A 22,027-nucleotide genomic window follows, 5' to 3' on the forward strand; every position below is an offset into this window, starting at 1 on the left:
CGATTCATCACTGCGAATGTATACCTTAAACTAGGAACCTTAGCTGGATCTCTCATGATTCTGATTTATACCTCAATTGGATTTCTCATAATCCTAAATTATACCTCAATTGATTTCTTATAATCCTAATTGTGTTTTTTAATAAGTAATTGCATTAAAGTAAATCTTTAAGATGTAAGCTGATTTAGAATCTGTGTTTGATGAAGGAGATTAACTGAGTGATAAATGATAAAAGATCTTATTTTTGAAACATATATTTTGCTATAATATTTTGTACCCCATGTGTTTATTATTGTACCTTTTGACAAAAATGCCAAGCACTGAAGAGAGATGATTTTTATTATGATTGACTGTGTTCAATCATGGTGATTGAAGTATTTTTCAATCTTGTTCTATTTTTAATGTAATGAATGTATCTGAGCCCACCCAACTCTGAGGACGCCTATTGATTTTAAGTATTGACTGAAATATTCTTAGACTAATGTTAATTGGTTATCAATAGATTGATAAAAAGAGTGAATCTGTAAGAGAATATTTTCATCTGATCTGTTTATAGAGTCTTTTATGGTTCCTTAGAGTCTGTGATACTGCAAACATCTGCTTGTAGTCAGTCAGAGACTTCTCTGTGGGTTGAGGTCACAGGTCAAACGCGTCTCCTATGTCCGAGGGTTGACCTGGCAGCATCTCTTTGAGACAAGCAGATCATTGTCTTGCATCGGCTAATTGATTATACGCGGGCTTTCTGGAAGCCCGCCTCTCCTCGTGTTGGTTAGATGTTTTGTGTCTTTTGGTTCAGAGAGATCGCTGGTGGAGCACTGGGCATGTGTGAAACTTAGATGATCTCCCCGGCCGTATGTAATTAATGTACTGTGATCAATAAACTCTTCAGTGCTTTTGGCTAACAACGGTTCCAGACTCCTTCATTCTACCTCAACATTGCAACAACAGAAGTTTACCTTCACAGTGATGGTGATGATGGTGGCTCTTCGCTGCAGGATCTGGTCGATGTCCTCCTAGCAGAAGCGATTGCCTTGACGTTCTCGTCCATGATGGCGGCGTAGGCTCCTTTCCTCAGCAGGTCCTCGATCTCCTTCTTGGAGAACTGCTGGACCGGCTAAAGGCGACGCAGAGAGACATTTACACAAGTGGATTTAGAAAACTCCTTTTGAAAATAAACTAAGCGTACTGCAACAGCGACTGACCCAAAAATGACTTGGCATCTAGAAATATGACAGATTTTCTTTTTCTCACCCCGTTGTTGTTGCCACTCATGCTCTGCAGTATGGTACGGTCCAGCCCGAGCTTCAGACTAGCTTTATCCAGCATTTCCCTCTCATAGTTTCTAGTGATCAGACAGTACACCTTCACCGCCTTAGACTGGCCAAAACGATGACACCGAGCTTGAGCCTGAAATAAAAAATTAAAAGAGGGGTCAAAAGAGCATCATGTGCAGCTGCTGTTCAACGTTTTTAAGCATTACATTGGAAAATAATATACACTTAAAGAACCGAGGGAATTAACGGAAAGACTGTTGTTGTTGTAGCCCTATTGAACTATCTTTAGGACAGACAGAGCAGATATATATATCGTACCTGCAGGTCATTTTGAGGGTTCCAGTCAGAGTGGAATATCACACAGGTGTCCGCAGCAGTGAGGTTCACAAGCTCTTGATCAGGTGTTTGATGTGGGCTGGCATGATCCTTTCTGCAGCGATGAATAAAGAAAACAAAGAAGACATTATTAATAATAGTAATGATGGTAACAACAATAATATTAGTATAACTATTTAAATAGCACTTACACAATAATTGCAAAGTGATTCTCACAACAAAAATAAAGAACAAAACAATATCAACAATAAAAAAACTAATTATTATAGGAATGTTAATACAAATAAACGATAAACATTCTAAGAGGCCGACTACAAAAGGTAGACTCAATGGCTCTCGATGACATCAATGAGCAGTCCCAAAACATGCTGCTGTATAAAAAGATATGTCCAGATTTCTTCTATTTAGTGTTGGATGATTTGTTTTATTGATTGCTGATGGATGTTAAGATATGTTTTACAATTATAACAAAAAGATTATTGTAATTGGAATCAAAAAGTTTACAAATCGTAGTTTTAATAAAATGACTAGCAATATAGGATTTATTCAACAGCGGTAAAGCATTAAGTTGCTAATTGAACGTACACTGAACTGTAAAACTTACCACTATTTAGGAAAGAACCTGATCAGAAGGATTGACTAGTAATGCAGCAAAGAGGTGGAGGAGGTCTCTGTAATGTACAACCATTGGTAGATGTTACACCTGAAAGAAAGATAAGGAAATAAGAGAAGACCAACCCAGTCTCACGGCATTTCGTGTTCACCAACACGATTTTTAATCTTTTGATTCATGTTCACCAACACGATTTGCCCCTTTTTTTTTTACAGGAAGATGCTGTGACTAATCTGTCAAAACTCTTTACAGTTATTTAAAATTAAATAACTAGGAAAAAGGGGAGATGTCACATATGCATACAATGCATACAGAGTTAAGGCTGTTATGACAGTGTTGCGACATGCTTTACGGCATGCGAGGGATGGCTTTACTTCAGAGTAAGCCTGCGAGTTGTGTTGTTGCTGCCTACTGTAATGTCTTGACTTACTGTACAATAAACCTGAGTCGTGAAAGATACTCGACCCTCGATCATTCTACATTAATCATGTTAAATGTAACACCAAAACCACAACACTTTACCCCGAAAAGCTCTAACACCAGGATTTTCACACTGGCGAATTTGCTGTGAACAATTATGAAAAATGTTAATGGAGGGGGGACGTAAAACTGACACAAAACAACAAACTTTTGCCGAGCCAATTGGAGAGTTTCATCACCAGCACGTGGTAAAAACCACCAATGAGGGCTCAGCTCGAGATACCAGCGAGTCGTTTCCCATCAAGCGTTTCGCTTCCGCAGCCCGTGGAGAGGAACTGCGCCGCCTCGCCGCGCCTCGCTCTCAAGGCTGCGGGCGTCTTTGTCCCGCGAGATTTCAACGTCTTATGTAGGCGAGCCTCCAGAGCAAGTCGGACAAAATGACTAATCATCATGCAACGCACTAGCAAGACGTTGATCGAAATTGCGCAGGTCTGCGCAGGTCTCGCTTGTCTCAAACAAGCCTAGAGATAAGTCCGCGCACTCTTTCTTAAAGAAAGATATATATTGTTCATATGGGAAGATTAAAATATGTGATGCCTTTTCTACTAGTCTACAAGTCTACTCTTTTTATTTTCGCACTGCAGCTTTGCGGCTGTAACACCTGTAAATGTCCCAGTTGCGGGACAAATAAAGGATTTCTGATTCTGTTGCAATATTATTAACCTCTTAAGCCCCAAGCCTGTTTTTCAGGTTTCAGGCTCGAAAATGACATGCCCAAAACAAAGGACTATAACTTAACTTCTAAAAGGGTTATATGAATAATTTCTTTTATCAAAGCAAGGTCACATCTGTGAGTTGGATGTAGAAGTGTCAGAATCAATAAAGATGTTTCAGTGTCAGAGTAAATCCAGATGGAACATAGTCAAAAAGTGTACATTTTTGTCTCCGCCCAAATAAAACCCATTACTTATAGTGAAAACCACCCTTGAATTATGGGTTAGTAGCCTAAAAGCTTTAGGAATCCAAAGTATAACATATAATAAGTACCCTGTATCAAGATTGAGGCAAAACAAGTGAGAATTGACCTTTTTAGAGAGATTTAGCAAAAAAAAGTCCAAAGCGGACTAAGCTTTGGGCACATTTGGGTACATTTGGTTCCATCAGTGCCATTTAACATTTTTCAGGTACCAGACTGTAAAAATCATTGTACAACATTTAATTATCACTATAGGTATTCATTCCATAAAAAAAAAAAAAATAATTATTGTTAAAAAAAAAAAAAAAAATTAAGTGGGTGTGTGTGTGGTGTGTGTGTGTGTGTGTGTGTGTGTGTGTGTGTGTGTGTGTGTGTGTGTGTGTGTGTGTGTGTAGTGTGTGTGTGTGTGTGTGTGTGTGTGTGTGTGTGTGTGTGTGTGTGTGTGTGTGGAGTGTGTGTGTGTGTGTGGAGTGTGTGTGTGTGTGTGTGTGTGTGTGTGGAGTGTGTGTGTGGAAAGTTCCCTCTTTGCATGAGATGCATGTTACTTGCACAATAAAAATGAGGAAACTTAGGAAACATTTGACTCCAACTGGAGCAGATTTATTAAAAAAAATTAGCAACACACTATACAACAAGCATTTTTTGGGTAAAAAAAAAAACTTTATACAAACCCTGAATGTTACAGTATTACTCCAGTAAGTCATGCCATGCCCTGTAAAAGTTATGTTTGGTAGTGAAGCACAGAGGGACCTGACACTTCCTGCAGTACACAGGTGTCTTCACCCTTCAGTTGCCAGCATCAGAGCACCTCCTGCAGTACCTCCTGACCTTGGTGGCATCTTCCCCATAATACTCGGGCATCCAGAAGCCATATCCTCATCGCCTTCCTCACTGTGAAAACAAATGTTGAAAAAACAAATAGATTAATTCTCTGGCTTGTACTTTCAAAAATGTAACTCAAATCAGAAATAATTTCTCTACAACAACAGCAGAACATCAATTTTGAGTGTTTGAAATAACATTATATCACTCAAAATGTATACCGTGTAAATTATGTGAGACGGGGTTCATATAATCTGTTCAATATTTAATATTAATATTCTGTCTGTCATATATGTGTATGTATATATATATATATATATATGTATGTATATGTATGTATGTATATATATATGTATATATATGTGTATGTATATGTGTATATATATGTATGTATATATATATGTGTATATATATGTGTGTATGTATATATATATGTGTATATATATGTGTGTATGTATATATATGTATATATATGTGTGTATGTATATATATGTGTGTATGTATGTATATATATATATGTGTATGTATATATATATATATATATATATATATACGTGTGTATGTATATATATATATATATATGCGTGTGTGTATATATATAGTTGTAAGTCACTTTGGATAAAAGCGTCAGCTAAATTAAATGTAATACCGTGTTAAATTCAACATGTATATGTCTTGTTTATTTCAACAACAAGAACAAGAAACGGCATCCATCTTCTTTGTTGTTGTTGAGTGTGTGAAAGAACATTATATCACAAGATGGATGCCGTCGTGTTATTGTCACGTGTGTGAAATTACTATAGATGAATACACTCTTACACCAAATAAATAACAAAAAGATAAAAACAGATGAATACTCTTACACCAAATAAATAAGTAATAGATACAAACAGAGAGAATCCATACCTTTCCGGTGACGGAGGTTCATAATCAGAGTCATTACTGTCCCCTTCGTGCGTGACGAGATCACTATCTTCCGACGGAGAGTCCTGAAATACGATGTCCAATGCCTCCTCGACGGACAAAAAAGTCTTCTTTCTGGCTACCATTGTTACAATGAAGACAAAGAAAACAAATTCTGCTGTTTCGCTGATCGATCTGCCGTTCTCTGCTCTCCTGTCACCGCGGGACATGCTATGCTACGCTACAGCCTAGTATGCAGCGTACAAAGACTGGGTCGTGCGTAAATCAGCTGATACTGCCTGTATTTATACTTACGCAAACTCCTATCTCTGGAACCCATTGGTCGATTTGGGTGATTGACACCTTTTTTGAATCGTTAGAGCCAATCGAATCGAGTAGCAGTTTCAAATTACGTAAATACGTCATGCCTGCGGAGGGGGAGCTATGCGTAAAAAGCAGCTCCCGCAGCTGAATCCACGGACTGTTAATCGTTGGACCTACTCTTCTGCCGTGAATGAAAGGATTGATTCTCAGTAATCATTTTAAAGTGACAAGAGACATTGGATTAACCCTGAGCAGCGTTTTTATTCCTTTGAACACAACTTTTGATCACAAAACAGCCAAGGTAAGACCTAATTATTGTCAGGGATTTGAAAACTGATATTGTTTACTTGCTATGTTGTGGCTGCCAGCTCGGTTAATGTTGTGCCTGTAGTGATGGGGTGTACACCCATGGAATCTGTGGAATCTCAGCTTTCAGAAAATGTGTTGTTTGTGCGGAAAGGATGAATTATAAATGATCGTTTTTGTGAGTTATGAGCAGACATAGCAATTGCCCGTTTTTGACATGGGGTCATTTAGAGGCTTCTTGTGAGACTTCTTTTTCGAAAAAAAATTTTTTTTTCGTATCGTCAGTAAGCCAAGTTTCCGGTCAGATGGGTATGGAATATTAATAGTTTCATGAATGACACTTCAGATATAGCACTGTTGCTACATATATAGCATTTTCGGACCCGAGCTCGGGTCCGTGGGGCTTAAGAGGTTAAATTAGTAGCAATCACGGCAATAATGATTTTTAATAAAAATTAAAAGAGGGGTCAAAAGAGCATCATGTGCAGCTGCTGTTCAACGTTTTTAAGCATTACATTGGAATATAATATACACTTAAAGAACCGAGGGAATAAACGGAAAGACTGTTGTTGTTGTAGCCCTATTGAACTATCTTTAGGACAGACAGAGCAGATATATATATCGTACCTGCAGGTCATTTTGAGGGTTCCAGTCAGAGTGGAATATCACACAGGTGTCCGCAGCAGTGAGGTTCACAAGTTCTTGATCAGGTGTTTGATGTGGGCTGGCATGATCCTTTCTGCAGCGATGAATAAAGAAAACAAAGAAGACATTATTAATAATAGTAATGATGGTAACAACAATAATATTAGTATAACTATTTAAATAGCACTTACACAATAATTGCAAAGTGATTGCAAAGTCTCACGGCATTTCGTGTTCACCAACACGATTTTTAATCTTTTGATTCATGTTCACCAACACGATTTGCCCCTTTTTTTCGTGTTGCACAGCACGATTTTAAAAGCAATGTATTTCTACTGCCTGCAGCACGTCTTTTTCTCCGGTCGGGTCGAGGAAGACCGGAAGCTGTGTGGTTCATAAAAACATGTTCTTACTCAATATCAAGCCACAGTTATTGCTTTTATTTGAAATCGTATAATTTCGGACTTTTGTTGCCGTCTGTGAGGAAAATAAATGGGGCTCAGAGCCTCAGAATACGGAAATCTGTATTTTTAAATATTTTTTTCCTTCTAATTCGATATTCTTTTCAAAATAACACACTGTTATTTACTCACCAATAACACACAATTATCCTTGCTTATTATTGGTTTAATTCCATAATCTCGGGCTTTTTTGGCGTCCGTCAGGAACTGAATTTCAAAATAAAAAATAACCGGAAACAGACGTAGGCCTATAAGGGACATTTCGAGCATCATTGCGATTGTCAACATTTCTGAGTTTAGGATGGCCGAAGACACTACACTACCCATAATCCCCAGCTATCGTTTAGGACTACAGTCCCCGTAAGGTTACGCAGTGCGTCAAACAGCTGTGTGAAATGGAACGAAACCACGCCAGACTATCCAAAACTGGAATCGAACGCCCCCCCAGAACTACACATGCTGGCTATTGTGTTTCGCAAAATGTTCTATGGGACGTCTCTACTGAACGTTTTCGTTTTTCCCACAATTAGAAGTTGCCAGTATTAAACACATTGGTGTTATCAAATGTAAAACATATAATTAATAAATGGGTGAAAATCGCTTGTGTCCATAATGCGCAGCATTAATACCCACATGACAGCTCATTGTTACTTTGTAATTCTACTCCACTACAATTCAGAGGTTAACCTGGTATTTTTACTCCACTGCATTTATTTGAGTTACTTTGCAGATTCTGATTAATTATGTGAAATATAAACAACCCTTAAATCAGACTTTAGTTACACCTGAGTAAAATTCAGGTACGGTGATTGTCAAGTGCCAACAATCAGGAGAGATATTTGATAGTTGGTGCTTGAGAAGACTAAACATGTATCTGCAATTGACATGAATGGAAACGAGTAATAAAGTATATTCATTACTCGTTATTCTCTACTAATAGTTAATTAAAGACTGTATATTATGGCTATTTTGCACATCCCTTTCAAGATTTTCAAAGGTGTATTGACATATCATATACACAACTACAGTGTAGTTATGCAATGAATGAAACACTTGGGTCACAGGTTCCTCAACAGTGCATTACAAGACATCTATCAATATGTGTGTGCCTCCACCATTAAACTGTCATATTCTGCACATTTCTTATTCTATCTACATACATAAGAGTATAATTCATATGTATAATATCAGTTAAAATAAGTGCTTCAACATAGTTAACATTGCAGGAAAGCAATATATTAGACTTTAAGTACTTTGTCAGGCTTAATATTTATCTGTAGATAGATACCCCCAAAGTTTTTTTCTTATTTAAAAGAAGACCTTAATCTGTTATTTAATGTTTAAATAAAGGTTAATTCGTTTTTCTGTTTTGCACCTCCTCCTATTAATATCTTTGTACATGCTGCACTAAACTGTTTTATTGTAGAGATCACTTATAGTATCTTCTTGATTTTTTATATTCTATATTTATACTTTCCCCCTATGAAAGTATGTACTCTTAATATGTTTTTAATCAAATAAAACACAATAATTCAATAACGTGCTTTAACCACTAGGCGGTGCACACAAGGTACACACAGCCATAATAACTTTGTATTATTAGTGTAGGACACTTTTGTTTTCGTACAACATCTGAAGATGTGTAGTTTTATTCATGCTTTCACATAATTTGACAGCATATTGCTATACTATTTCAGACTCAGTATTTACATTCTTACATTCAAAGAAAATCAGTAATATCTTTAAAAACTACAGTCCTTTTATATCAGCTGTGCACCGTTATGGTGTAAATATAACCTATCTGTGAATTAGATCAAATGTAAAAGTCAGCCGAATTAGTGTTGATACTGCAAGGAGACGTATTGTGTGAAGTGAAATTGAAGATGTTGTTTAATTGTTGAATATATTTATGATCCACGTCAAGTATTCAGTTTCGGCAGCATTTTCTCAGTTTTTCCAAAGGTCTTCTCATCAGGGCTCTATAAATAAAGAACTACGGCAGATCTGTAATATACAATGCAGCCGAACCGTGTATTACAATGCCGTTATGTGATGACTTTCAAAGAGAATAGCAAGAGCGCTCGGAATTAAGTATTATTTTATTCTTTTAAAATGTTTTCCGGATTTCATATAATATAAACACCAAATCCCAGCATGCATTGCGGCTAAAACATCCAATAAGCGAGCTTAAAACCATAGCTGAGGATCTTGGGTAATCGCTCGAAATGCCTACGTCTGTTTCCGGTTATTTTTATTTTGAAATTCAGTTCCTGACGGACGCCAAAAAAGCCCGAGATTATGGAATCAAACCAATAAATAAAAGCAAGGATAATTGTGTGTTATTGGTGAGTAAATAACAGTGTGTTATTTTGAAAAGAATAACAAATTAGAAGGAAAAAAAGATTTAAAAAATACATATTTCAGTAACCTGAGGCTCTGAGCCCCATTTATTTTCCTCACAGACGGCAACAAAAGTCCAAAATTATACGATTTCAAATAAAAGCAATAACTGTGGCTTGATATTGAGTAAGAACATGTTTTTATGAACCACACAGCTTCCGGTCTTCCTCGACCCGACCGGAGAAAAAGACGTGCTGCAGGCAGTAGAAATACATTGCTTTTAAAATCGTGCTGTGCAACACGAAAAAAAGGGGCAAATCGTGTTGGTGAACACGAATCAATAGATTAAAAATCGTGTTGGTGAACACGAAATGCCGTGAGACTGGGTTGAGAAGACAGGAGGACAAACACCTTCTTAAGTAAAAGACGAAATCATGTCAAGCTTTACATCTTTCAGTCTTTACAATGCACTGTTGGAAATTACATTGCAAAGGCTACATTCAAACTCAATACCATAAATAACTGGGTACCAAAGTGCTTTAGCTGATAGAACACGTTCCACACAGAGCAGCAACCATCCGGCTTTTGCTGCATATCATCTCCTCCCTCTCTACTGTTTCCAGTAGATATCTACTGCCTCTGTCCAATAAAACTGAAATGCCCCAAAACAATCATATTTAAAAAGTTAAAAACAATAACTTGCTTTTGGCATTCAAATGTATTAGAATCTCACCTTTTTCCTGGATGTCAGGAAGGCGTTCCCTTCAAGTCCGCAACCAGTCATAGGAGTTCAAATGCAAAGCCTGAACGATGACAAGAGTGGGAGACTTACATGTTACAAGACAAGTAATACCAGAGCAGTGTTTAGGACATGCAGAGAACAGATCAAATCCCTTGACAGACTCACACACTTTGGTGATGTCCTCATCTGATAATGATGTTTCATTTTTAGCAGCAAAGTAACATTACTCAAGGTATATGTTGGACCCAACTCATGTACAGTATGTTTTGCATCTCCTCAACAATGGTCTGTATAGTTGAGTAGAAACAAACTGTCCCTACAGTTTCAGGTAGATTAACAAAGAAAAGTTTGCATTGCAATGAAGCACAAAACCCCTCTTTGTATTAAGTTAGCTGCCACAGAAAGTACAGCTTAACATGCTAACCTGGTAGAGTTAGCTAACGTTAGCTAACTTCATGTCCAACTAAAAACCTCTAACGTGCATTACATTGACGATTTTAAACACAACTTAACTCTCAACTTGTAAAATAACTTTAATTTAACATACCCTTAAATAACTACATCACGTTTTTCAGGGGCAACACAAACTGCAGAAAACGTTAGCTGCTAACTGTTGTTAGCTAAGACAGCTAGCTCGTAACAATAGCCTCCTAGCAAACGTACGGTTACGTTAACATTAACTTAACGTTGTAAGAAAGCAAAACGAACCTTCGAGACATATTTTATTCTCAGACTGGGTGTAATTGTGTAGCGTTGCTTACCTCCAGAACGACATTTAGCCGTTTCCCAGTAGAGACTAGAGAGAGCTGTCAGAGCGGTTGCTCTCAGAAGAGCAGCATTGGGCGGACTAGACAAGACCAGGGGCCTCATTTATAAAGGGATATACGCTCAAAAAATGGCGTACGCCAGTTTCTACGCAAAGTTTGCGATTTATAAAATACCAACTTGACGGGAAAACGTGCGGTCCTCCACGCAAACTCTAACCCATGCGTACGCACTAAGCACAACAACGGGAGAGACGAGAAACTGCGACACCGTTGGCAGAAGGAAGAATGGAGAGAAATATGTGGAAATAATACCATCAATAAAATGTTACCTCTCATTTATCATATATGAAGAATTCATTTTCAAACATTGATTAAAGCCAATCTTAAAATGATTAAACAAACGCCTGTTTGCGACTCCTCAGTGCACACAAAAACATAACTTGGAGAAATAAATAAATCCGGATATGTTATTTAAAACCACCTGGAATATGTTGTGTTAATGTTATGAAATGTTTTCTCATAAATGATGCGGTAAGCAGGAGGACAGAATTACGTCTAAACTGACGCCGTGTTGCATTTCTATAGGTTGTAGATACGAGTGTGGTGACACGTTATTGGACATAATTCACCTTGCTTATTGTGTTGCCACACGGACCCTTTAGTGGGGAACACCTGTAGCTTTAGCTGCCATTCCTGCTAGCTCATCAGGCAGAGCAGTGCATGTGTTAACCTCTCTGAAAGTAATGGATAATAAAGATTGGAACTCCATTCTTAATACACCGCCTCCGACTCTCTTTTCACGGCACTACACTGGTGACCCTGACTTTTCCGAGAAAGTTTCCGGAAAATTAACGAACATGGCTGAGCGCGATGTTTTCATAAAGCTGCCGGAATTCTGGGAGCACGCCGCGGAGGCATGGTTCGCACACGTGGAGGCACATTTCGCCTGCCGACAGGTCCGTGACGGGGACCTAAAATACTACCATGTGGTAGCAGCGCTGGGGAGCTCCACGTCGTCCAGGTTGGTGGGATTCATCGCAGCCCCCCCACATCATGGCAAATATGAGGCGATTAAGGCCCTTCTCCTTAAGACATTTAGCTTATCTGCTAAGGAGAGGGCCCGCCAGATACTTGACATTCAAGGCCTAGGAGACAGCAAGCCATCCCAGCTAATGGAGAAAATGCTAAATCTGCTAGGGGGGGAAGATCCCCGGATTTTATTCACGGAGATTTTCCTGCGTCACTTGCCTCCCCGGGTACAGACGGCGCTGGCCAACACGCCTGTAACGGAGCCCCGTGCTTTGGCTGAGGAAGCGGATCGTTTTTTCCTGGCTACGCAACAGCCCGGGGCAGAGACGTTACCCGCGACGCTCAGCGGCCCATCGGCAGTCAAGAAAGTGTGGCGGAGGCCGGACACGGCTGTGGCTAGCCGGCGTGGAGACGCCGGAGAGTGCGTTTACCACGCACGTTTCGGGACAAGGGCGAAGAGATGCATCGCTCCGTGCAGCTACAAACCCCCGGGAAACGGAGGGGCCGGCGCTCAGTAGTGGCTCTGAGCGTCGGCGGCACGTGCAGGCTCCTCTTCGTCAGCGACAGCGTTTCGGGGAGCTTGTTTCTGTGTGACACGGGCGCTCAACGGAGCGTAGTTCCAGCGTCGAGTGAAGACGTCGCCCGTGGGGGGCACGGACCGCGATTGACGACGGCTAACGGCAGTCCCATTCGCACGTACGGCGTGAGGCCTATGTGTTTGTGCATCGGAGGACAGCGTTTCAGCTGGGATTTTGTGACAGCGGACATTTCTTTTCCCCTCCTCGGAGCGGATTTTTTGTGTGCTCATGGACTCTTAGTGGACGTTAAGAATAGGCGTTTGGTTAATGCCTTAACGTTTTCTTCCCTCGTGTGCACACTTGGCAGCGCAGCGTACGACGGGCTGTCAGGCTCGCTGTCAGGTGCAGACACGTTTCTCAGACTGTTGGCCGAGTTTCCAGACCTGTCGCTACCCACCTTCTCTGCGCTTACCACTAAGCATGGCGTGGAACACCACGTCACTACCGGGGGGCCTCCTGTCTACGCCAGGGCCCGGCGGTTGAACTCTTCTAAGCTGGCTGTAGCGAGGGCGGAGTTCGCAACCATGGAGCGCCTGGGCATTGTCCGCCGCTCCGACAGTCCTTGGGCTTCCCCCCTGCACGTCGTTCCCAAATCGAACGGCGGGTACGGCCCGTGCGGGTTCCGCCCGTGCGGGGATTACCGCCGACTCAACGACGCCACTACGCCTGACAGCTATCCGGTGCCGCACATTCAGGACTTTTCGGCGCATCTGGCCGGTACGGGGGTGTTTTCCAAGGTGGACCTGGTGCGTGGATACCACCAGGTGCCCATGCACCCCCTGGACATTCCCAAGACAGCAGTGATAACGCCTTTTGGACTTTTTGAGTTCCTGCGGATGCCTTTTGGACTCAAGAATGCCGCTCAGACGTTCCAGCGCCTGATGGATTCGGTGCTGCGGGAACTGCCGTTTGTGTTTGTTTACCTCGACGACATACTCGTCGCCAGCGTTTCAGTGCAGGAGCACCTGTCCCACCTCCGAGCCCTTTTCACACGGCTCAACGAACACGGATTAATCATCAATCCTGCAAAGTGCCAGTTCGGGGTGTCGGACATCGATTTCCTGGGGCACCGCGTCACCAAGGGCGGTGCGACACCTCTGCCAGCGAAGGTGGAGGCTGTTGCGGCGTTTCCTCGCCCGCTCACAGCCCGGTCGCTCCGTGAGTTTCTGGGGATGGTGACTTTCTACCACCGTTTCATCGCCCGGGCCGCACACATCATGCGGCCGCTGTATGAAGCGTTGAAAGGCAAGACCCCCGTCCAGGAGATCGACTGGACAGCAGAGGCGGACGGCGCTTTTGCTGAGGTCAAGACCGCGTTGGCTCAGGAGGCTTTGCTGGCACACCCATCATCTACGGCTCCCATCTCCATCACCACGGACGCGTCAGACTACGCGGTCGGCGCAGTGCACGAGCAGTGGGTGGAGGGCGCTTGGCAGCCGCTCGCCTTTTTCAGCCGCCAGCTGACGCCTAGAGAACGCAAATACAGCGCCTTTGACCGGGAGCTCCTCGGACTTTATTTGGCCGTGCGGCACTTCCGTTTCATGCTGGAAGGCCGTGAATTTACGGCGTTTGTCGACCACAAGCCGCTCACCTTCGCCATGTCAAAAGTGGCGGAGCCTTGGTCGGCACGTCAGCAGCGGCAGCTGTCCTACATATCGGAGTTCACTACGGACATTAAGCACGTGGCTGGCAAGTCGAACCTGGTTGCTGATTGCCTCTCCAGGGTCGTCATCGGTGCCGTCCAGTTGGGCCTGGACTATACTCGCATGGCGGCAGACCAGGTCACCGATCCCGGCGTCCAGGCCCTGAAGGTGGAGAGCGCGGGGTTGCGCTTGGAGGACGTGGTGTTCGGCGACGCGGGCATTACTCTCCTGTGTGACGTCTCTACGGGCCTGGTGCGGCCTGTCGTCCCTGCCAGCTGGAGGCGTCCTGTGTTCGAGGCTGTGCACGGCCTGTCACACCCTGGCGTTAAACCTTCGGTGCGTTTGGTAGCGGCGAAGTTCGTTTGGCAAGGACTGAAAAGGGACGTGAGGACTTGGGCCAGGGAGTGCGTGGCTTGTCAACGCGCTAAGGTGCACCGCCACACGAAGGCCCTGTTGGAGCGTTTCCTGGTGCCTGAGAGGAGGTTTGATCACGTCAACATTGACCTGGTCGGTCCGTTGCCTTCCTCTCAGGGGTTTTCCTACCTCCTCACCATGGTGGACAGAACGACCCGTTGGCCGGAGGCGGTTCCGCTCGTTTCGACATCAGCCGCAGACGTTGCCCGGGCCTTCATTGCAACGTGGGTGTGTCGTTTTGGCACCCCGTCAGACATTTCCTCAGACAGGGGCTCTCAGTTCACGTCCGAGCTCTGGAACGCTGTGGCAGGCGGTTTGGGGGTTAAGCTGCACAGGACTACCGCTTACCACCCTCAGGCTAACGGCCTCTGCGAGCGCTTTCATCGCTCCATGAAGGCGGCCCTCAAGGCCGGCCTTACGGACGGTAACTGGGTCGACAAGCTGCCCTGGGTGATGCTGGGCCTGAGGACCGCACCTAAGGAAGATCTGCAGTGTTCTACAGCGGAGATGGTCTACGGTCAGCCGCTGAGAGTTCCGGGGGATTTCCTCCCAAATGCATCGGCTCCCTGGTCGGCGTCGGCCCAGCGGGCTTTCCTGCGTGACGCCGCTGAGGCCTTTGCTCCGATCCCTACTACTCAGCACGGTACTCAGGTGTCCCAGGTTCCCGCAGAGCTCCGCTCGGCGGAGCACGTGTTCATCCGGCACGATGCGCACAGAGGCCCCCTGCAGCCCCCTTATTATTTACGTAACAATTTCACAATTCCCCATCATGCCACTGTTGTTGCACTGCTTTGCATTTCATCTCCTCCTTTACAGTCTCTCTGCTGTTCTTATGGAGGGTGGATTCTGCTCTCATGTCCCACACTTTGCTCGTGTGCCAAATCTCGTGGCTCAGCTTGGAACTTCATGCCCTGTCTGAGGGACTGATGAGAGTATCTCTCTGTATGTCAGCATGCTGTTTGGTTCTGGATGCCACAGGTGGAGATAGTTCTGGCTGCAGTTCTGGATGTAGTCTTGTTGTTGTTGTTGTTGTTGTTGTTGTTGTTGTTTCAGCTCTGGTTCTCTGTCTGTTCGATGGAGAAGGAGGAGTCTCCTGTTGGGTTAGGTCTTTTGTCTGAGGGTCGGGATCGTAGCCTTTCTAACTCAGAGGGGGAGTCCAGGTCTCGGGACGCATTACCTATAAGAAGTCTAGCACACTGAGGTTAAATAAATCCAACCCTTTCAACTCTGTCTCTTTCTAATCATACTATCTGTCTTAGTTGTTAAATGCCATCTAAACAACATAATTAATGTATACTAATGATATTACAAAAACTCACTCTAAAAAATTGTTTTATCCATTGCTACATATTTACCCAACACAACTCTGAAATACTTACATGTTTCCAGCATCACATATTCCACACACTACGAAAGAACATCTCCATATTTTCTCCAACATTTTAAATCCCACTGTTACTTAGAACAATAGTAAACCTGCAGAGCACACCAATCGGATCACAGTAATGAAATTTGAATCAAGTGTAGGCCTATGTCTACTTTCCACCATACTTATTACTTTTGCTTTATTTATTTATATTGTCTAAATTCCTTGTCTATGATGTGCAAACAGTTCGAGTGTAAAATGTGTTTTTCTCAATGTATTTACACTCTACAGATTCTTGAGTTTACTCATCTCCTGGTGCTGTCGTTGTAAAAAATGTTAAATTCCTTATTGTTTTGTACCAGTTTTCCAAAATCAGTTCTAACTGCCGTGCCGTTTCTGGAAAGGTGGCGGTACGGCTACACAATGTGTAAGAAGGTGCCAACATGTTCCTTTTTTAACTTTGATCCGGAGCGCATCTGCAGTGCGTTCTACAACTTCCCATGGTCCACTCCATACAGGTTGCAACAAGTTCATCTTGTGGATTTTTACCCAATTACCTGATCCAACAGAAATATTCGTCATGGCCCTGGCATATGCTTCCGCCTCAATATTTCTAATATCTAACACTGGTTCTCTAACACTGGTTCTCCTGTATTGTGAGGTGCTACCTTGTGGTGGATATTGCTGAGTGGGGCAATCTCTGGCCAGATGTCTACAATCTCCACATATGAAGCAGCCATCATCCCTTCTTCCTCTTGATCGTTGCTTTCCTCTCCATTGTCCCTTTTGTTGATGCTGTATGGGAGTGTATACCTGTGCTTGCGGCTGTACTTGCGTAGGAAGATACACAGGTGTTTGCTGTTGAAGATACTGTGGTGCTTGTGGCTGTGCTTGCGTGGGAAGATACACAGGTGTTTGCTGAACCTGGTTTTGTGGACATACACTTCCTCCTCCGCTTTGTTGAACTGTTGGAGGTGTCCGCCCTGCCTTCTCTGCTAGTATGGCCATCTGCTTTGTCGATTTCTTGTTTTTATTAGCTTTGGCATCTTTCTCAGCTACTTGTATCTTCAAAAGTCTTAGTTTTAGTGTTTTAATTTCTTCATCATTTTCCCCCTTTGTTGCCTGGTATTTCATATCGTGGTGAATGAGATGTAGTCTCCATTCTTCAATGGGTTTAGCGACTAATCCCACCACGTCTCCCAGGCCTGCCTGCACTGATCGGGGAAGGGCTTTAATGACAGCGTTCTTCCACAACATTACAACAGCCGGAGAAACGTCATGCCGTTCTCCAGTGTAGTCCTCCCACACATCTCTTCAAAAAGGCATGCATGTCTTCCCCCGGTTCTTTTCTCAGGCTGTTGAGGGCATGTAAACTGCGTGTTGTCGGGTAGATGTGACGAATAGTAGCCCAATAATTCGACCTGATGTAGTTGAATGGAGTGTCATCTGGGTCATTTGTGCAATTGGCCTCGGAATCTATTGCTCTCGCTTCAAGTCTTCCTTCTATCCGTCCAAGCAGGGCTCTCATGTCTCCCAAGCACAGGTGGTCTTGGACAGTGTACTTCTCCAGATCATTCACCCACTTCTGACCTCCTTTCGTGAGTGGAGGTAGCTTTGACACTAATGCTTCCATGTCCCTGTGAGTCCATGATTGGTATTGAAATCCTCCTCTTCCAGCCGCTATCAATGGCATGGAGGTATGTGCACCGGTCTTGGTTCTTTTAGTTGTCTTGGTTCTTCTAGTTTTGGGGCATGTCCCAGGGTAATGTTGCTCGTTTTCATCACTACTATTATTCTCAGGAGGAGATGCAAAACTGCGTTGTTGCTGTGACTGTTCATGGTATGGGGAGTGTCTACTGGTTTCAGACTGTGTACCGCTGTCGTCATCTTCATCTCCCCGTCCATTGGAATAGTCAGGAGAGTAGTTTGTTCGGCGTTTTCTTTGAGTTCTTCATTCTTCTTGTTCTTTCCTTTGTCTATCTGCCATCATGTCCTGGAATCTTACATCGTCTTGTCGCCTCTCCACCAGAAGTAGTTGGTATTTATCTTCCTCCCTTTGTCTTTCTAAAATAATGTCATTATGGGCTTCATCTGCCTTCCGTCTTTCTTCAATAATGTCATTGTGGGCTTCATCTGCCTTTCGTCTCTCTTCCATTCCTCTGATGAGTTCTGCTTCAATTCTTCTGTTGAGCTCCTCTTCCATTCTTCTGTCGAGTTCCTCCATTCTTCTGTCGAGTTCTTCCTGTCTTCTGCCGAGTTCTGCTTCCATTCTTCTGCTGAGTTCTCCTTCCATTCTTCTGCCGAGTTCTTCCATCAGCTGGTTGACACTGGATAGGATTCTTACCTCATACGCCAATTATTTCTCATTTGGGGCTTGAATCGAAGCTTGGTGAGAAGGGTTGTTCTCTGATATGTCTGGAGGAGACACTTCGGTCAGGCTTGGATACTGCTTTGGAGTTTGGATAAGTGGAGCCTCTTTTGTCATTTCTGCTGTGTCTTCATTTACTGGCAGATCTTCTGCGATGGATGTCAGATGGATTAACAGACATGTAACCCTAATTTTTCTTTTTTCAGCTTTTTTCATAGCGCTTTTAGCAGGTCCATACCAAGGGGGTTGTCCGGCTTTGATCCATGCTTGTTGCTGTCGCAAGTATTCTCCATTCTCATAGTCAATTACAGCTTTTCTATGGGCTTTCGTTGGTGCCGGTTGATCATCTGCTGGAATCAATCTTCTCGTTTGCCACTGTTCCAACAGTTTCTCTATTTGGTTCCATGTCTTCTGTCTACGACTTGGAAACGTTAAAGCATCTGATCTGATGTTTAATCTCTCCTTAATATCTGCAGTTGTGCCTGGCACAGCGAGTGCTCTTAACTCTGGCGACATGTTTCTTAAGTACACGGATAATATTATTAAGTTATCAAAATTAATTACTAATCCTCTGAATAGTACCTTTGTATTCTTTATAAAGATATCCTATGTCATCTGAACTTAACTTTAAAATCTGGTAATTTTTTTTTTTTTTTTTTTTACAGAATTTGGAAAAATAAATGTAAATGTTGTCAAACTGAGAATGGAAAATCAAAATTAGACAAATTAAATTAAAATTTGAAATTATGCCCATTCTTTAAATCTGAATAAATAAATTAAAATGAACAGTGTATGGTTTTGACTTTGTAATATGAAAATAGGAATATCGTGCAAATCCAAATAAACCGTGTACAGTGTATACTCAAGTTTATGAAATTATGCAAATGTCACAAAATGTGTCAACCACAATACTTCAATTCAAAGAAACCACATGTAATCTTTATCTGTGTGGTGGGTTATGTCCGCTAGGGGAGCTGTTTTATTTGTAACTCCTCAAATGTATCAACTAGTACTTCCGATTCATAAACCTACTTCCTGTTTATTTCCTCAAAATATAAAGTTCAAATTACTTTCTTTGAAAAGCATGAAAAACAAAACAACTCAATCTACTCTCAACGTTCATCTACACCAGGGGTGGGGAACCTTTTTCCTCTCAAGGGCCATTTCAATGTTTTCAACATCCTTCGAGGGCCGTAAAATTATTGACCTCTGCTTAAAATAACTAAAATCACAGCCCACTCATTTCACCTTTCTTTCATGCTGTGCAAAGAAAAAGCAACCTCTTAATCCAGATATCTTGCCCTGACTCACGCATGCATGCACGTGCACGGTTGTGGCATGACCACCAAAACAGAAAGATATGGACACAATATGTGTGCAAATGTATTTAGACTCCTGTGAACATGATTTAAGTGGGGGGGGGGACCTAACCTCCTCTAGGGGGGTCCGGGGGGCATGCTCCCCCGGGAAGATTTGTTTTTTTTAAATGTTGAAGTTAAAAGCATGAATCTGGTGCACTTTGAGAGCAACATTAGGAGATCTATGGATACATCTCTCAACACCCAGATGAAACAGAACTGTAAGAAGATTTTCTTTTTCTTTATGGGTATTTTACAAATCACTCTCCACAACTTTTTTTTATTGTCATATAGTATTTTATACCCGTTTACTTTATTCTCTTATTTGTTTTATAACTATAATGATCATATAAAGATGTGCCTTTACCTCACTGGTTGTAGAAAAAGCTTCTTATATTCGTTAGCATAGCTAGCTAACCAGATGCTAATAACAACAAAGTTATTGACTGTAAGATCAGTATGACAGATCGCCACTGGGCTTACAACTAAGACACAGCCACGCAAAAACTGCAGCATGTGTACGGCTCCTTATGGGTGGGTACTGCAATTTTTGGAAGTGCCGGAGCGGAGCGGCGTTCTGGTGCTCCCCGTCAGAACTACACCCCTGTCAGACGAGACATATACCACGTGATGATACGTTAGGCTTGTGTTGTGTTCAAGGACCCTGACCTTGGCCAGGAAAAACAGGTACTCACATGTTTAATTATCTTTGCGGTATTTTTTGCGTGTGTTTATAAATTACCTCGAGGGCCACACCAAATGGTCTCGCGGGCCGTATACGGCCCGGGGGCCGGAGGTTCCCCACCCCTGATCTACACCATCCCTGTGTATTTAATCAGTAGTTACCGATTGTATCTTTACTCGAAGTATTTCACCATCTAGTAATGCTAACTGGCTAGCTTAGCAGTATAGCATTAACCGCATGTGACTGGGGGAAGGGGAACAATGGAAACACTCAACATCTGCATAGGAAAAACCACACTGCTTGACAATACAAAACAACCTTCATTTATCTTAGCTCTAAATTCTATAGATGCTGACCTTAAAAGCTGATCTCATACCAATCGTGTACACAATCGTTTCGGCTTAGAACATCACACAAAAATATACTTTTCGGCTTGAAAACTCCACACAATATACGTTATTAAACCAGACTACGCAGGTTTAAAACATCAAACATATAGACTAACATGAATGGACCCAGTCCAGTGTAAACCAGATCAGGTCTGGTACCTACCCAGAGGTATTTAACACAATGTGGACCCAGTCCTATCCCAGATAACATCTAGTGCCTCCCCAGAAGGTCTATGTAATATTCACATTAATCGGGCGGCGCCGAAGATACAACAGAGACGAATAGAAACACTATATACAATCTCCACACCACTCGCAATCACCACGGAATTAAACACTGTCTCACCTTTCGTTTAGGCCCAGCCAAAAACTCATTTTCTGCAGCCTAGTGTGATGCTAGTTAGCTTGCAGCCTTCCCCTCTCTTCCAGCTCTATCCCGCTTCAGAGCCCACCCAGGGTCGCCAAATGTTAGTGTATTCTAGAACCCCGAAGGCAGGAGAGACTGAAAAGAGTCAAGGGAAGCTTATAAAAGTTAACAGCATTTAATTACACAAAAGATGCGGTGGTGTACAAAATTAAATGTGCGATTGGAGGCGCTCTCCTCATCCGACCGGTCAGTCCAGGTCAGCAGGTGGAAGAGGTCAATTCTTGGCTTGCTCTTCCTGTTGTCATCTGAGGTCTTCTCCTATTGGCCGGCGTCGTCGGGGGCGGGTCCAATGCAATTCCTGCCTTTTCCTGTTGTTAAATTATATCATTCTGGTGTCTGTGGTTATTTAAACATTCCCTAATAAACGTTATTCAGCGGTAATCAATGAGTGCTAAACCCAGTGTGCTCAGTGTACAACATCACATGTCATTTCACCTTTAATTCACGGTTTGAAAATGCAGCATTTCGCCACATGCTAATGCTAACCGGAAGTGAATAATTTTCAGAATAAAATTATTAAGTTAATAGTTAGTGAACTTCCGGTTTTTCAGAATAAAACTGATTTAAATTAAATAGTGTATTTCATTCAAATTACGCCACACCAACATTGATTTTAGCAAGTGTTATGGAAATCTAAAAACCCCAATACTGTAGAGTACAAGTCAGAAAACAAATAAATGGTGAAACAGACAGAGTTGTCTTTCCGGTGATGTTTATTCGAATAAACATCAGATACAATAAAATATAGACACAGGTCTCACAGAGTATAGGATAGTCTGCGCGAGTGTGCGCAGTTCAATATTATAGCGAAGCTTATATAGTAGAAATGATGAGAAGGTAA

At 42.5% G+C, this 22,027-nt stretch overlaps 1 long non-coding RNA gene across 3 annotated transcripts in view; it reads right to left on the reverse strand.

The window, feature by feature from the left end:
* Positions 1-21,262, reverse strand: part of LOC117551652 — a 70,823-nt gene extending 49,561 nt beyond the window's left edge. For all 3 annotated transcript variants that reach the window (XR_004569834.1, XR_004569835.1, XR_004569836.1), the window contains exons 1-7: positions 21,106-21,262; positions 10,154-10,223; positions 6,602-6,713; positions 2,215-2,313; positions 1,593-1,704; positions 1,252-1,407; positions 957-1,114 (exon numbers count right to left, since the gene is read on the reverse strand). This is a non-coding gene — a long non-coding RNA (uncharacterized LOC117551652). The remainder of the gene's footprint in view (positions 1-956; positions 1,115-1,251; positions 1,408-1,592; positions 1,705-2,214; positions 2,314-6,601; positions 6,714-10,153; positions 10,224-21,105) is intronic.
* Positions 21,263-22,027: the final 765 nt, after the last annotated feature.

The sequence above is a fragment of the Gymnodraco acuticeps genome, unplaced genomic scaffold (genome assembly GCF_902827175.1).
Source record: "Gymnodraco acuticeps unplaced genomic scaffold, fGymAcu1.1, whole genome shotgun sequence".
Classification (NCBI taxonomy): Eukaryota; Metazoa; Chordata; class Actinopteri; order Perciformes; family Bathydraconidae; genus Gymnodraco; species Gymnodraco acuticeps.